This window comes from Periplaneta americana, chromosome 1 (genome assembly GCF_040183065.1).
Source record: "Periplaneta americana isolate PAMFEO1 chromosome 1, P.americana_PAMFEO1_priV1, whole genome shotgun sequence".
NCBI lineage: Eukaryota > Metazoa > Arthropoda > Insecta > Blattodea > Blattidae > Periplaneta > Periplaneta americana.
In genome coordinates this window covers 102,107,395-102,123,434 of record NC_091117.1, presented here as the reverse complement: position 1 = coordinate 102,123,434, position 16,040 = coordinate 102,107,395, and the positions used below count along the sequence as shown (strand labels likewise).

At 34.5% G+C, this 16,040-nt stretch overlaps 1 long non-coding RNA gene across 1 annotated transcript; it reads left to right on the top strand.

Annotated features, from left to right (window-relative positions):
• Window positions 1-12,806: 12,806 nt before the first annotated feature.
• Window positions 12,807-15,522, top strand: LOC138698942 (uncharacterized). Its single transcript, XR_011331985.1, has 2 exons — window positions 12,807-13,056; window positions 13,512-15,522. It is a non-coding gene; the product is annotated as an uncharacterized lncRNA (long non-coding RNA).
• Window positions 15,523-16,040: the final 518 nt, after the last annotated feature.

Below are 16,040 nucleotides of genomic sequence, written 5' to 3'. Positions count from 1 at the left end.
AACTCCGAAGTTCAGTTAGGATTTCTTCAGACGATGATTCATTTGGAAGTCCTTTTAGAACGACTTTCAATACTTTTGAAATGTTATAAGGAAAGGTATAGAAATTATATTTTTGCAGAATCAAATAATCTTGTAATTTCTCAAAATCATCTTTTGTTGAAACATTTAGTTTCAGACCGACAGGACTAAACTTCCCTTCTGCTAATATTTGAAGCGAGTTCTTCAAAGTTTGTTGCAACTTAAAGTAATCAACTTTACTTGTTACCACAATAGGGGGTGGTGGCTTATGTTTCCGACTTCCATTTTGGGAATTTGCAGATTTTTCTTCTGTGGTGGAAAAATCCATTTGTGATGTAGGTTGTTGTCTTATAGAATTATCTATTTCAATTTCTGGATCTTCTAATAGTGGTTGGAAAACATTGTTAGTTTTCACCGGAACTGTAGTTCCCATTTTCTTATACAAACGAGTAGCTGAAGTTCGGGGAAGAACTCTCTTCATTTTACTATGTACTGACTTGAATTTAAATTCATGTATGTCGGCTTCTCTAGCTGAGGACATTTTTCCGACTTTACGCCGTGTTCCAGAAGAGTTATGAACTTCATCAATATGCGAAGAAATGGCATTCTTTTCTAGTTGTGGATTTATAGCAGCATCATAGATGTCTGAATGAACCTGAGCAGTAGTTATAATTTCACTGAAATCACTCGAATTTTCATTAGAAGTCATATTGAATAAACAACACAATAGGTCCGTCTACAGACGCCCAAAAACGAAGAGAATGTAACTCAAATAAATATAATAATTGTAATTAACACACAAAAATTAAGAACTTGCTTTCAGCACAAATTTTAAATAATCTGAACACTAGTGAAAGTTAAACACAATGTGAGCACTGTACGCAAAAAGACGCAGCTACTAACTGACTAGCACTGCTCTCCACCGCGTACCACAGCCAACTTGTAGGGTTTGCAGTCGAGGCCGGCTTGATGTAGTTCAATAATCGTCAACAGATGGCACAATGACCAACACCATCACGAGACACGAACTCTAAATCGATTATTTCTTGCTTACGAGATAATCTCGGTATGTACTGTCGACAACTGATGACCATGGATAAATATTATTGGCCTATATGACCTTGGCAACTTGGCAAGTTCGGAACGAGGCAGCTATTTATAGTTGTCACGTGGGCGAAGCGAAGAGATAAGATAAAGTACGTCTTTGTATTGAATATAATTCAGAATCTCTGCCTGACTGCCAGGCAAAGCCAATGTACCGGTAAACAGAATATGTAGACCATGTTGTAATGGTACCGTATCGGGCGGCAATAATATGATTCGTTACCTCTTCTGTTTTTATATATTTGTCGTGAATATTATTTATATTATCAACTGAGTGTATAACATAATTTATCCGTTAATTGATATTTTATTAATGATAAATCCAAAGAACAATGGGAAATAAGGGACTAAACACTGAAAAATAAATAAAATAAGAGAATTTGACGTTCATGATTATAATGTTGTCGGAGTTTTGTTATACTTTACTTTGAATTATTTTAACTTGTACCACAAAAGCGTATGAAAATTAATGTTAACATTACCTATTTAGTTATGATAGTAGTATATTGGAAAATTGGTGTATATAGCCTGATTACAATATATAAATTATACTATCCTAACCTAAGCAATAGTAGTCTTGTTTATTTCAGACATGTTTGTATAATTATACAAACACAAGAATAATCTAGTTTGCAGCCTGTGATGTCTCGTTTACAGTATTATATAATATACATATTACGATATTTACTAGGTACTTTAACAATATATAGTTAATAATATTATAAAATATACAGGCCTAATCCATTACCAAGGAATACCCCTTCCCTCACATTTTCAATACCGTTTACCTCAAAAGGCCTTCACACCTTATTAGACACTGGATTAAAATAGTCATGTTGATGTAGGCCTACAACATTACATTTTTTGTCACTACTCCTGATCCCATTCTAACAGTTTCAGGTTTTGTAATTTGTAACAATACTATCAATACTGATGGGTCATTCCATAGTGACACACATATCATTTTCGAAGTAACTATGATCGTCACAGGATATTTAATTAAATACTAAAGAGTTTATGAAAGAGACATCACTGTCTTTTAACGTAAGCATTCCAAAATATAAACTGAAAATCTTAATGAAAAGGAATAATTAATAATGTAGAAAATATTAAATATTATATGGTGTGACATATGAACATTTTCTTGCCGCTTAATTTATTACCAAAATGGAAAATGTTCATATTATTGTGCCAAATGACATAAATAGTTGTTTTCCAAAGAATTAAGACACTTGTGTAGTACATGTAACTGCTGACGTAGCCTACTTTAATAAAAATAACAGTGCCATTAACGAATAAAATATTACGAATTATATTGTGACACACGAACATTTCTGCCAAGTTGATTACTATTTTTTTCAGATGCATATCGAGATTTATACACAGTGCCTACAGTTCTTATTATACAAAGCAGCACTTGATTACACTAAAATACACATTCAGATTTAAAATGTCCTTGGTTATTTACAACCATATGTGGTGATATCTCCTGTGTAATATCATGTGATGAATACACCAATATAGGCTATCTACTTTTCCTCCCATTTGTAGTACTTTCCTTTCTTGAACATCACGGAAACTTTAAATTCACCACCACAAGCTTTTGTAACTTCCTCTGCTTATCTGACGTCTTTTTTAAATTGATTATTTAACGATGTTGTATCAACTACTAGGTTATATAGCCTCGATGGGATTGGTGATAGTGAAATGATATTTGGCGAGATGAGGTTGAGGATTCGCCATAGATTACATGACATTCGCCTTACAATTGGGGAAAACCTCGGAAATAACCTCAACCAGGGAACTTGTCCCAATCAGGATTTGAACCCGGGCCCACTCATTTCACGGTCAGATGTGCCTACCATTACTCCACAGCAGTGGACTGAACATGGGTTATGTACAGTTACCCTTAAAAGGAATGAGACGACTCTTGGTCGTCGGAAGTTAAAGTTCTACAGCGCGGTTCACTCGATATCGACGTAACAATAAATACTATGACATATACAACAAGAATTGTTACAAGGACCACAACAAGGACAAGGACCAGAATAAGAATCACGAAGAAGATAGCGATTTAAGGCCACGATTTCACAACATAGCTCGAGTCACAAAATATCATTGCGTCTCTGTACCGAATGGCAAATGCCTGCTATGGGATCTACATTCTGGACTGCTGCTGTCACTGTCTTGTCTCGGTAGCTCATATAGTAACGTGTCGGTTCTACTATATAACCGAAACGTCTCGTGTTCGATCCCGGGTAAAACTTTTTTTATTGAGGTGTAATTAATTTCTTCACAGTTCCTCGACTGTCTAATTTGTCGAAAAATATGGAATAATTTATGCCCAAATTCTGGGTCTTACAAGTTGGTTGAACCTCGTCAAAAAAAAATCTTACTTGGAAGTTAAAAGTATTCTTCCTGAAACAATAATCATAAGAAACAAAACGAGACCTGTTAACTTAAAATCTTGTCCACATGCCATCAGCTTCTATTACAGCTCTAAGTCAATCCGGCATGGATGTCACGAGATTGTGGAACAGGTTCTGATCCTCGGCGAGATCTTCCCAGGTGTCAACAACTTGATTCCACAATTCGTCTCGATTTCGAGGGCGTCGGTGGGCATAGGTGGCTACTCTGTAGTGACATAAACATAGATTATCTCTCGGAACTTTTCCGTAAAAGTAAATTAAATTCACTCCTTGAAACTGACAACCTTAGTTGTAGCGTAATTTTCCTACCAGCATACAAGCTGAAGTAGCACAGCCATTGATAAAAGTTTTGTACACAGAATTAGACTGAATTTCTATTCGACAGAATCTATAATCAATGGCTTTTCTGAACATGATAAACAAATCCTAAGTGTTTCCAATGCCACTGAGCAATTTCAAGTATCTAGTGATTATTTACATTTATGTCTACAATATGAATCTTGGAAAAACGTATATGATACTGGTACTACTGGCATTAAGGGTAAATGTATTGTATCTTTCACTTAATTTCAGAATCACTTCAGTGGATGTTCTCCACTGAATGTTGTGAAAAAATTCAAAAGTAAAAAAATGTAGATAACGCAGGGACTTAAAAATCTAATGTATTAAAAAGAAGAATCTCTATGTAATGAGCTGAAATGTAATGACCCTCATGTTCTTAAATACTACAAGAAGCACAGTGTAATTTATGAAAAATAATGAAAGAGGGAAATAGAATATATTTGAATAGAAAAGTACAAAATTCAGATAATGCAATTAAAGCTATTCGGAATATTATTAAAGTTAAACTTGTAGATATTCTAAGAAAGAAAATATTTTTTCATTAAAACAAGTGATTATAAAGTAGAGGATTCCAAATCTATTGCAAATTCTTTTAACGTCTTATAGTATATGGTACAGAAATATTATTGACAACTCAAACATTCAAGATTTTGCAAAAGATACTGCAATTGGTTATTTAAGAGATGCATTTAATAATTAGTATTAATGTATGTAATTAGTCAATAACTGCAACAGTGCTTTTTCATTCAATCATAACATGAATAAAACTGAATGCACATTAAATTAAACACCATTGGAATCACGTAGATAAAATAGTTAAAATCAACTGAAGGGGTGAGAGTGAAATAATCCAAAGCCACACTTTTAACAAAAAGTGTTTTGTGCGAGTGCATTTCTTACACACATGGGAAAGCTACTAATAAAATATTGTATTAATTACTCGGCAAATGACATAGCCTAGGACTCTAAACCTTTGTAAAAGTTTGTCTGTGTGGCTTAGGAATATTTTTAAATTTAATTTTAATTGTTAGTTTTTAATATATATGCATTTACATTGTATATGTGTGTATGTAAATGCATTCACTAGATTAACGTTTATAATATTATAACTTGTAATTTTGTATTGTCTGTGATCAGTTTTAATTTCAGGACTTTGTAAAACTCTATTTTAACGTTACTTAACTATTTCAACATTATTTAGACAAAAAAAATCGTTGACGTAGACTAAGAATCGAACTCGCTCTCTTCTACACAACAGGCAGAAGTCTTAGCGTCTGAGCTATTGAAACGACACGAAAGATTTCCTTTCTGTGCGGAGTGTCGATCTAGTCATGAAGGTCCATTGTCGATTTTACTACACGATTTACGTATATATATTTATACTTTATTTACGTAATATTATCATATGTTTTGCAGTATTTGAAGTGAATTTCGGAACGATGGTAGTAACAAACCAAATAGCCTGCATTTAAGTAACTCAATATTCGTTATCTTGTGTATCAGTGCTCAGGTCTCTGATCATGCGCAGTGTCTTACATCTGAGACTTGGGGGGGGGGGATATTCAATCGCCTCATCCTTTTCCAGGGAAACTGTACATTAATTATTTTGAATTTCGGTTAGCTTTCTTAAGAATACGCATAAAGAAATGTAGTGCTTTCCAGGCTATCCTTGTAATATTAGTGACTTATTTCAACCAGTTTGTTACTAAAATATATACAGTAGCTAAGTTTTTACTTGTGGCACTGGTGATCCATTTAATTGGTATGTGAGACGAATTTAATTTTGTGTTTTACAGAAGGATACATATTGATTTACTTTTGCTCACATTGATTTTAATTTTATTTGTTGTAGTCCAGTTTTCAATAACGTCAAGCTAGTTTTGCAAGGTGGTGATATAAGATTTATCACTAATGTTTTCTATATATCATACAGTCATCCACCAATAACCTTGCCTGAGAAGTGGCATTTCTATTCAAATCCTACAATAATTTTCAGTAAATATTTTTCACCGAGAAGCTATTATACATTTAATTTTACTTCTGAGACCAGTGAAATATATGCCAATTTTATTAGAAAGGTGCATGTATAATTATCCAATAGCATGATGTCATCTGCAACAAAAACTAAAGGGCAAGAAAGAAAAGAAGAAAACATTAATGCTGTGGTTCTTAGAGTTCCATTAGAGTTACACGTTCATTGTCCACTGAAAGTTGTATTGAAGTGTAAAAGAGAAACTGTCATAAATTATGTCAGAAACAAAGAAAGGCACCACCCAAATATGTGGGATAATTAATTTAATAATGTTATTACCGGGACTTGAAAAAAGCTATCATATGTAATGGGTGGGGAAAAAAATACTTTTTAATCGCGCTTCTGTAGTTTGACAATGCTGACTATTCAGAGTTTTGCCTGACAGGTGAGCTACCATAAATTCCTTGAAGTCCTAGTTATTACTGAAGACAAATGTGTGTCTCTTGTCAAGAGTTCATTTTATTTATACTTGTTAAGACATCATTCATAGACTAGTTACCGCTTTCAGTTTTGATACTAAATACATTGAAATTAATCTATTATTATTCGTCCTATTTATACATTTATATTGAATGATTCGGTCTACCTTCATAACACATCTCATCAACAATACTCGATAAAGAGTTGAATTAGCTTCCATGCTGCGTTTTATTTATTTTGTCATGTTCCTATAGCAGGAATATTAAATAGGAATTCCTTAAAACAGATTTATATTCACTCCTATGCCTTTATATAGAATGCCAGTACATATACTGTATTTCTTAAGATTTGGTTACTTTATAAACAGTATGTTAGTGCAAGAACTCTTTTTTTTCATATTTAATAATTCTGGCATGTGTCAATAAATATGCTTGAGAACTCTGTCTCTCTGAATTACTCTTTATTAACTGGAAACATATTCCAAATTTATATTTAAAAAAAGTATTAAAATATCCTCACAATTTAGAGCATAACAATTCCCGAAATAATCATCCTACATTAAATTATTAAGATAAAAATGATTCAATCTATCGCTTGTAAAAATACCTTTTTGGTCCTAATAAATTAAGAAATAATTTACATCCAACAGATTTATTTTAAAATGGCCTGCAGTTATTATTTTGAATTTTATTGTACCTTAATAAATTGAGTTAAGGTACAATAAAATTTCATCAAGTTTCAAACAAAGTAATTCCATCTTTCCAACAGGGGGACAATAAATACTTAAAGTAATGCTAAACTCGAAAAACTTATTGATGCAACTTAATTTCATATTCTAACCACTGGCACCAAAAAAAAAAGTGTCCTATTGTTCATACTGATTCAAGATGAATAGTTTCTTAGTGTTTGTCCATTCCACTTCTTTATTGTCCTTCCCATTTCTATTTCTCTCATTTTTAGTAGGTACTTCACATGTAGTATATGTTTTACTTTAATACATATAATGACCATGAAGATATTTGGATATGTCTTACAAAATTCTTGCTGAAGACCACTGTGGTAACATTCTGCCGCATCTGTAGTTTGTACATTTTGAAATTTTCGTGCTTCAGCTCAGAATTCAGGCGGGGGGAGGGGAGGTTGATGTGCCAATGTAGTTTTCCAGAATATAATAATATTCAAAACATTCTCTAATAGGAGGGGCCTCTGATATTAGCTCTGCAAAAAATCTGATACTGGTACTTCTGTTGCTGGTAAATAAGAAAGAACGAAATATAAAAATTTTTAACCACTTTCGAATTTCAGGTGCTTTGTGTCTCAGCTGCTGGTTTGATATACTGTTTGTTTCCTTTAATTTTCCAGAGCAAAAACTGTCCTAAGCGAAATTTACACACTGTAATTTTAACACTGGGAACCAGTGGCGGTTCCTCTGGGGAGGGAAGGGAGGAACGTCCTCCTCATATTTTTCTTTTTTTGAAAGTAAATACCAAATGAAATATATGCCTTGAAATTCGAGGAAGATTCGATAATTTTTAAGTTCACAGCTATAAGAAAACCTCGGTTGATCGAAATTTAAACCACGAATACTCATGTGGTGCTAGAAAACTGTGAGAAGGATGCGAGATTGTTGTGTGGAGGAAAGTCAATCCATTCCTCCTTTACTGCAGTTAACACACATAGACAACAGCGCACTAGCGGCCAGAGAAAGAAGCAGAGTTTTAAAGCGAGTAAATGAACGGAGCGGGAGGAGATCCTCCTCTGAATCAGCGCATGGGCGGGAAATAGAAACCGACTGGTGTTGCAGCAAGCTCGCTACCGCTGCCATCTAACGATGTTGCATTCAACGAGACTATAACACATCTAGGAGGACACACAATAAAAACAGTTTCAACGCAAAGTTATGAAAGACACCATATAAACTTTTTTTTTTAATTATAAATTAAAATATATTATTCATTCCACTTTATATAAGCTATATTCATGGTTTGAAACTTTTGAGGATATCTGAAAGTTGAAGTTGGATTTATATAAAACAATGAGGAAGTAGTTATCAGTTAGTATCGCAGATCTTTTTGGCCTCTGAAATTCACTTCCATTCATTGTCTACTAGACAGGACAACAGCCAAGTTGTCAGCTTTGTACAAATATATTTGAAATTGAAGGTACTGCAAAGTACATTATTTTTAACATAAAAAATTAATCAGCCACCGGCAGCTTTGAACAATAATGGTAGTATGACTTTACAAGAGCTGATATTCTTCAAAAGCATGTGATACTGAACTTATAAAATGTACATGTGGCAACACAGACCACGTGGGTGGGTGCAGTGCTCTCGCTTTCCTAACAGAATTTTTACCATTCCCGTTTCCATTTCCGTAAAACGGTTCCGGTTACGTGTTAGTAGCTGGTCTCTTCCAACACGTGTGATGCTGTAGTGTGCGCGAAAAATGCTGCGAGGTTGTGAATTTCCTTGTAATCGTTAATTTGTGCAATTATTCAACAATGAATGGAAGTGAAAACATATTATATTTTGGACAATTTAGGAAACTCAGTTTACAAAAACAGATTATTGCTATACAAAAGGGAAGGCCAACCCTAACACTACCTGGTCTTACATGTATGCATGGAGGCTAATTTGTAGCATGTTTCTCTCAAGAAGGTGTCATTTTGCCCTGTTAACTTCTTTCCTCCTCTTAAGAAATATGCAGGAGCCGCCACTGCTGGGAACATTTATTTTGGTAGCATTGTGTGATGCTATTTCATAATATAACAAGAGCTTTGAAATGATTAACTGCGAACTACTACCAGGGTGAAAGTAGCACTGAAGCGGTTCCTGTGATTTCTGAAGTGAAAACCGTTCAATTTATAAGGAATTTTTTTTGTGGAGATGCAGTTGATTGTATATGCAAGGTGTAAAAGTGCCTAAACTAACTGACCCCAGTGCTGTCATGGAGGCCACACGAGGCCATATATCGTATGGAACCTACAATTTTTTTTTTAATTAATCGTATGGGGAAATGACAATTTTGTCTGTAAGGAGCCATACGGCATATGGGTTCCTAAGTTTTGTACGTGGAGATCTATACAGATCTTAGATCATTTCTTGCTGTTCCTACTGTACCTACCGGTATTTTGTTTGATGTTCATAAATAAAAAATTATCTACCTCTTTTCAGCACTGGAATCCAGAATTATACAAAATAATGGTTGAAAAACGAGAAGTGCTGCAAATATACACTCCAGGATTCATTGAGACAAGTGTGCATCAATGGTGGTGCTACATGGTGTATTCTTTAAATCAAACTTGTACAATTAAATTGTAAAGCAAAACAATTTTACTTCTTTAATATTAAAAAAAATAATTAAATGACAATTGGAGAGATAGAGAGAGGAGAGTAAAATATATTTCAAGGGAGAAAACAAGGGGTGGGGTGCATGGCCAAGAAAAAAATTACCATGACAGCACTGACCAAACCTAACCTGTTACAGACTCATGTATGCAAGGTGAAGAAGCTGAGTATGAAGAAAACTACCTCAGCGCTAATCAAGATTTTCAGGTATAACTCCCTGCAAAGTTGATTTGAATAATTTCTAGGGAAAAATTGTTCCGGGGCCGGGCATCGTACCTGGGACCTTTGGTTTAACGTACCAACGCTCTACCAACTGAGCTACCCGGGAACTCTACCCGGCACCGATATATTTCAAGGGAGAAAACAAGGGGTGGGGTGCATGGCACGGTGCAGCGCTAGTTTAACTCTTATAGATGAACTATATATATATAAATAAAGAACTTCAAGTGTCAATATTGTCTCAAAGGTTTCTGTGTAACAAACTTCATTTAGAAATGTCCATCTAAGATTATGTTAACTGCAGAAGAAGGAAGAAATATTGTCGTAATATGAAGTTACTCAAATTTTCAATTAAGGGCAAGGAAAGGCTACAAAAATTATTTTTGATTTCACCCTTATAAATTGAACGATTTTCACTTCAGAAATCACCGTAACTACCTCAGCACTAGTTTATGTCATTTAAGGACCAGTATAAATGAAATTTGATTAAAGTGAGAAAGAAATTCGTAAGGGAGGCGGTCAGGAGGGATTGAGGTTGTCTACTAATTCGTTACAAACAACTATTATAGACTATTTCATTTGACTAACGATGATTTGTAGAGAGCAAAATACCTACAGTAGGGTAAAGAATCTAAATCAGTACGTTTATGAGAACGGATATAAAAGTGTCAGGAAAATAACAGAATTACCGTATATTGCAATTAACTCTGCATTGGCAGAAAAACCGCACAGGGTATCGTAAATCTGCTGAAAATGAGAAAATTGTGTAAAAAAATGCATTCAGAGCGAATTTTCCAGCCTGATATCACCTCGCCCACGTTATGGACATAATTCAATACCGTAAGACTGATATGAAACGAATATTAGAACAATTTGTTAACCAAAGACGATGTTCAGTAATTGTTTAACAACATACAGAGCAAATAAAAACACAAACGCATATTCTAGCAATAGTTCAGATGAAAAGAAACTGATTAGTACGACCGCTTATTCGTAAAAAGAACACTGCCAGCTGTGTAGCCTACATGACGCAATATATGAGGCCTACGTTATGAACACGTTGAATTTAAAGTGGACGAGAAACGTACAGTTATTATTTATCTGCTTCCATATCGCATCATATAATACACCTGTAAAATGAAAACATGTAGGCCTAGCAAAGAGGAAACATGTTTGGGGGGGAGGGAGTTGTAATTCTTCCCCTATCGGATAAATTTCAGAAGAGGAATACCTGTTTTTCCTTCATATTAAAAAATTGTAATCTTGTGCACACAAAATAAATTAGTGCCTTTTCGTGAGCATGATTATGTGCATTCAACAAACGCAGACAAATCTGCTCTTTTTAGTATTTTGTGTTAATTGTTGCTAGTGAGGTATTGTATACTGAAAATTAAAAACAATTAGATATCGTACATCAAATGATGGCAGATTATATATTGAACGCAAACAACATTATATCAGCCATGTACCAAAATGTCATCTATGTGTGTTGATGAATTTGGGTAAAACAAGCTTCTGTATGCTACAATTTAGCGACACATCAAAGTAACATAACCTCACATTACAATGAGAAAGAAATTTGGAGGTGGCATGACGTAAAAAATCACCCCACAGTCGTATTACTCTATGTACTTTTCAGGTACTCTGCCATCTAGTGTTGGTTATTGCAAGCTCATTTCTCGACACTAGCGACGCATAGCGTCCGTTATTTTCCAGTTGCGTCCAAATTTAATATAAGCTTAGCTGATCTGTTTTATATATGATCTAGGGTGAAACTATAATCGGTTTTTACACTCCATCACATGGTATTTTAATATTAATATGGCGTACCTTGTAGATACAAAATCTTAATGTATCTTAATTCAACATGCGCTTTAAACTTAATTCTTTCAATATTCTTCCCAGACTGTGTGCGTACAAGCATGAAAAACTGAACCGTGTAGATGCAGCTTAACTGCACCGTCATGTTTTCTAATTTGGGAAAAACGTAATACGGCGAACGCAAAGCTCCGCCCACGTCCCCTTTCCACTTTTCCCCTACAAGCTCACCACACACCCTAGCGGGAAAGAGTGGAAATAGGGGTTTAGGGTGGGTTGACATCTAGTGTAGGAAAGTGGAACAAAAAGAGTAACGACATCTGCGAAGCAAAGGAGGAACTTCGTCCAGTCACTCTCTCTCTCTCTCTCTCTTTCTCTCCACAGCCTCTCTTTCTCTGTTCCTTGCTTAATGTCTCTCTTTTTTTTTTCTTACGACTTCGCAGGAGGGGAGATTCGATCCGAGGAAGTTCGTAACTAAACCTAAATGCACGCTTTTTATTCACGCCTTAGACCTCTCGGCTACCGAGGCGAGTTGGGGTAGAAGGGAAAATGAATCTATTTATGTTTAAGGTAACTGCCATAACGTATTGTAGAAGGGGACAATGACCGAATAGCGTGGGTAGAAACTGGTGGGCTTGTGAATGTCGCTTGGTAGGGGTTGACTACGGGGGTGGCTTCATTGTGTCCGTGTCCAACTTCGTGTACAGACGTAACCACGTGTAGTGATGATCCGTACCGAAGACGTGTACTCATTACGAGTGTCCAACCTGTGGGAAAAAAAGACTATTGTGTTACTTCGAGGACGTGCAAAGTTAACAGGTGAGTGTTGTTTAATGAAAACCACATTACATTGTGTTGTGTTGTGTTGTGTTGTGTCAGTACATGTTGTGGACAGTTGTCTAATGCGTATTGCATTGTGGTTGTGGACAGTTGTCTAATGCATATTGTCTAATGCGTATTGCATTGTGGTTGTGGACAGTTGTCTAATGCGTATTACATAGTGGTAGGCAGTGATCCATCGAAGCGGGACAGATAGTAGAGAGAGACAGTAGAGAGAGAGAGCATGCGAGCGAGGTGCCGAGCGGCGCGGGTGGGGATAACTTCCACTACTGGCTTTCGCCGTAATACGTTTTTGGCTCTAATTTAAACTGAATTCTTCCATCATATCTTAAACGTTTATTAAACTGAGATCTGTAATTGTTTTCAGGGATAAACTTCAGAACGCGATTACCTTTCTTCTACCACTACCACATGATGAACTGACTTCTGTGTTGAATTACAAGAGTGTATTAGGCCTAACTGCAATTACGCCAAGAGCTTTAAAGGTAAGCTAACAGAGTTAAAATACACTTTGGGTATGAACGAACATCTTATTTTTGTATATAGCTAAGTTAAGTTGGTCAGACATCTTAAAATTCGTGGAACAGAATCTGATATGACTAAATATGTTGTTCCCGGTGTAATTCTTTACAGTTGCTTTACCAAAGGATGGCGGGGTACCTTAGCTTGGTAACGCAATAGTAAAGAAGTGTTGTTCCCGAAAAGATATATTTTAGAAATTTGACTTTACAGTTAACAGTAGTACCTTTACTGGAATAATTTTGATAAAATAAAAAGAGTTAAATTGCCGGAGATATTTATTATTTTTATAGACTCGTGGATAGAATTCTTCCAGGAATATTTCACAAACGTTGATTATACTGCAATCCTGCAATTGTTCTATGAAATGTAGTGTTATTAATGCATTATATGATATTAGGCTACTACTGGTTTGTTTCAGTTAATAGAAAGACAAATGGCGGAGTTTTACACTGTGAATGTGCTGCAGTGTACTGTCAGAAATCGGATAGTAATGAGAAGACCTGGTTATTCCAGTGTCCTGCGCCAAGTAATGCAGCACAGCTTAAAAGGTAAGCAATGGCATTGGCATAAGCTCAATGCAAAGATATCCTTATATATCATCAGTATATAGTCAGGGTTGGTAAACTGTAGTGATTTTTAAATTTAAGTGAGAATTATTTGTCAAATTCATATTTGTTTATTAAAATGAGTTTTTGCCTTCTTTTGTAATTCATTTAAACTTAATTTGTGCATTAGTTCCTACATAATTGTGTAATTTGTTAATGTGTTATTTTAAGTAATTAACAACATCTCTTCAAAAATAATTTACTATGTTTACACATAGGCCTCATTATTAATACATGAAGAGTTACAGCACTAATAACCTGCACTTAATGATAATAATAATTAGCTTAGACTTAGGCAAGATATTATGCTCAGTTTGTTATTCATTAGAAAAGAATTCAACTATTTAGGGAGATTAATATTTACAAATAAATTTATCAGAAGAGCTTAGCATTGTGTGTTTTCAGAATAAATACGTAGTCCATTTGGCATTGTGCAACTTTTACTTTGAATATTGTTATGAGCTACAACTATTCATTTCAATCCTCAGCATCATACTGTGCTTTAATTAGGTGGTGATTCCGAAAGTAGGAAAGTAGGCTCTACTTGACTACCTGTACCATGTGTTCTGTTGCTCCTTAATTAGGAGTTGGGAAAAGACATATGAGAAGCAAACTTTCAAAACCTGTCCATTTCTTCAGAAAATTCTAGAATTATATGTCTGTAATAAACAAAGATTTTTCTGTGGTGAAATTTTATATGAATTCATAGGAAGAAAAATATATTTCACCATATAAAATATTTTGTTCATTGCAGAGATGCAAGTTTGCTACTCATATATATTGCTAATAGTTTTAAGAAGCAGCAGAACAGTCATATGTAAAAACGTTTATATATTTTTTTTCAGGAAGTTAATTTCTCATCTTAATCATGTTAGGTGCATATAATTTTAATCTGTGATTTAAGTAGTAACAATTATTTGATGTAAATAAAATGAAAATTATTTTATTTACATCATGATTAAATCATTAATTTAAATCAATACCAACCCTGGTTTGTGTATTTTTTTTAAGATAATAATAGAATTTTGATTGTAACAGGTACCACATGTGGGCAGCTGTGGCAGAAAATCCTCATCCTTACAGAAGGGCCTATATATGTGCAAGCCATTCTCGCAGTAATCAGTATAACGGTGACTTCAGATATAACTTACTAAGAGGGGCCATTCCATCAAGGGATGCTTGGTATCCCATTCAAGAACTACGACCCACTTCATCACCAGCCTACTTACATTAACCTATTTCACCACCTAACATAATTGCTTCATTCATTGCACTTCACTGTGGCATCAATTTGAACCTGTATTCTCTTTCATTGAGTGATTCATTCATTGTCTTTATCTTTTAACAAAATTATGTTTAATTTTGTTGACAAGTGTATGGTAATGGACTTCATTCATTATTATTATTATTATTATTATTATTATTATTATTATTATTATTATTATTATTATTATTATTATTATTAAAAGTAAAAGGTAAAGGTATCCCCGTAACATGCCAAGAAGGCATTTGGGGGGCATGGAGGTAGAGCCCCATGCTTTCCATGACCTCGGTACTAGAATGAATTATTATTATTATTATTATTATTATTATTATTATCATTGTCATCTCATTTCGTTTAATGTGTTGATTTCTTCAGTTAATTGAAGGAAAATAAGGGGAATTCATTCATTCATCTGAAAAAAAAAGTAGAGTACTTGACTTCTACATTATGAGCAATATAATTTTTGTAATATATAGGGCAATGATAAATCTAACGATCTTTAAGACCCTAAGTTAACATTACATAGTAATATAAATACAAATAATAATTACTAGTACAATGAGCATTTCAGTTGTGTCATCTATAGGGCATAGGAGGGAGTCCAGTGGCAGTGATACGAATCTGCAGCTTCTGCAACTGGTGAGATTTGGGTGCAGTATTTAGAATTTTTAGAGAGTAAATATGTTGTTTTCTAATGTCAGGCGTTTGACAATAAAGTCATTTGACCTCTTGCACTCCAATATTTTTCAAAGATATTATCATGACCAGAGTAAATATGTTGATGTTTTCTAATGCCAGGCATTTGACAATACAGTCATTTGACCTCTTGCACTCCAGTATTTTTCAAAATCATTGTCATGATCAGCCACTGAAGCACAGATTTTGAGGTGTTCCGAATCCATTTCTTGGTTTGAGTAGCACAATGGACAGTTAGGAGACTGATATATTCCAATTCTATGCAGCAAAATAGTCCCCCAATCGGATTTCTGGGCGGGACTACTTTAATGGTACAGAAGCAACTAAATTTTTTATAATGGAATGCTTGTCGTATAACATCAACTAAGAAGAGAGTAAATAT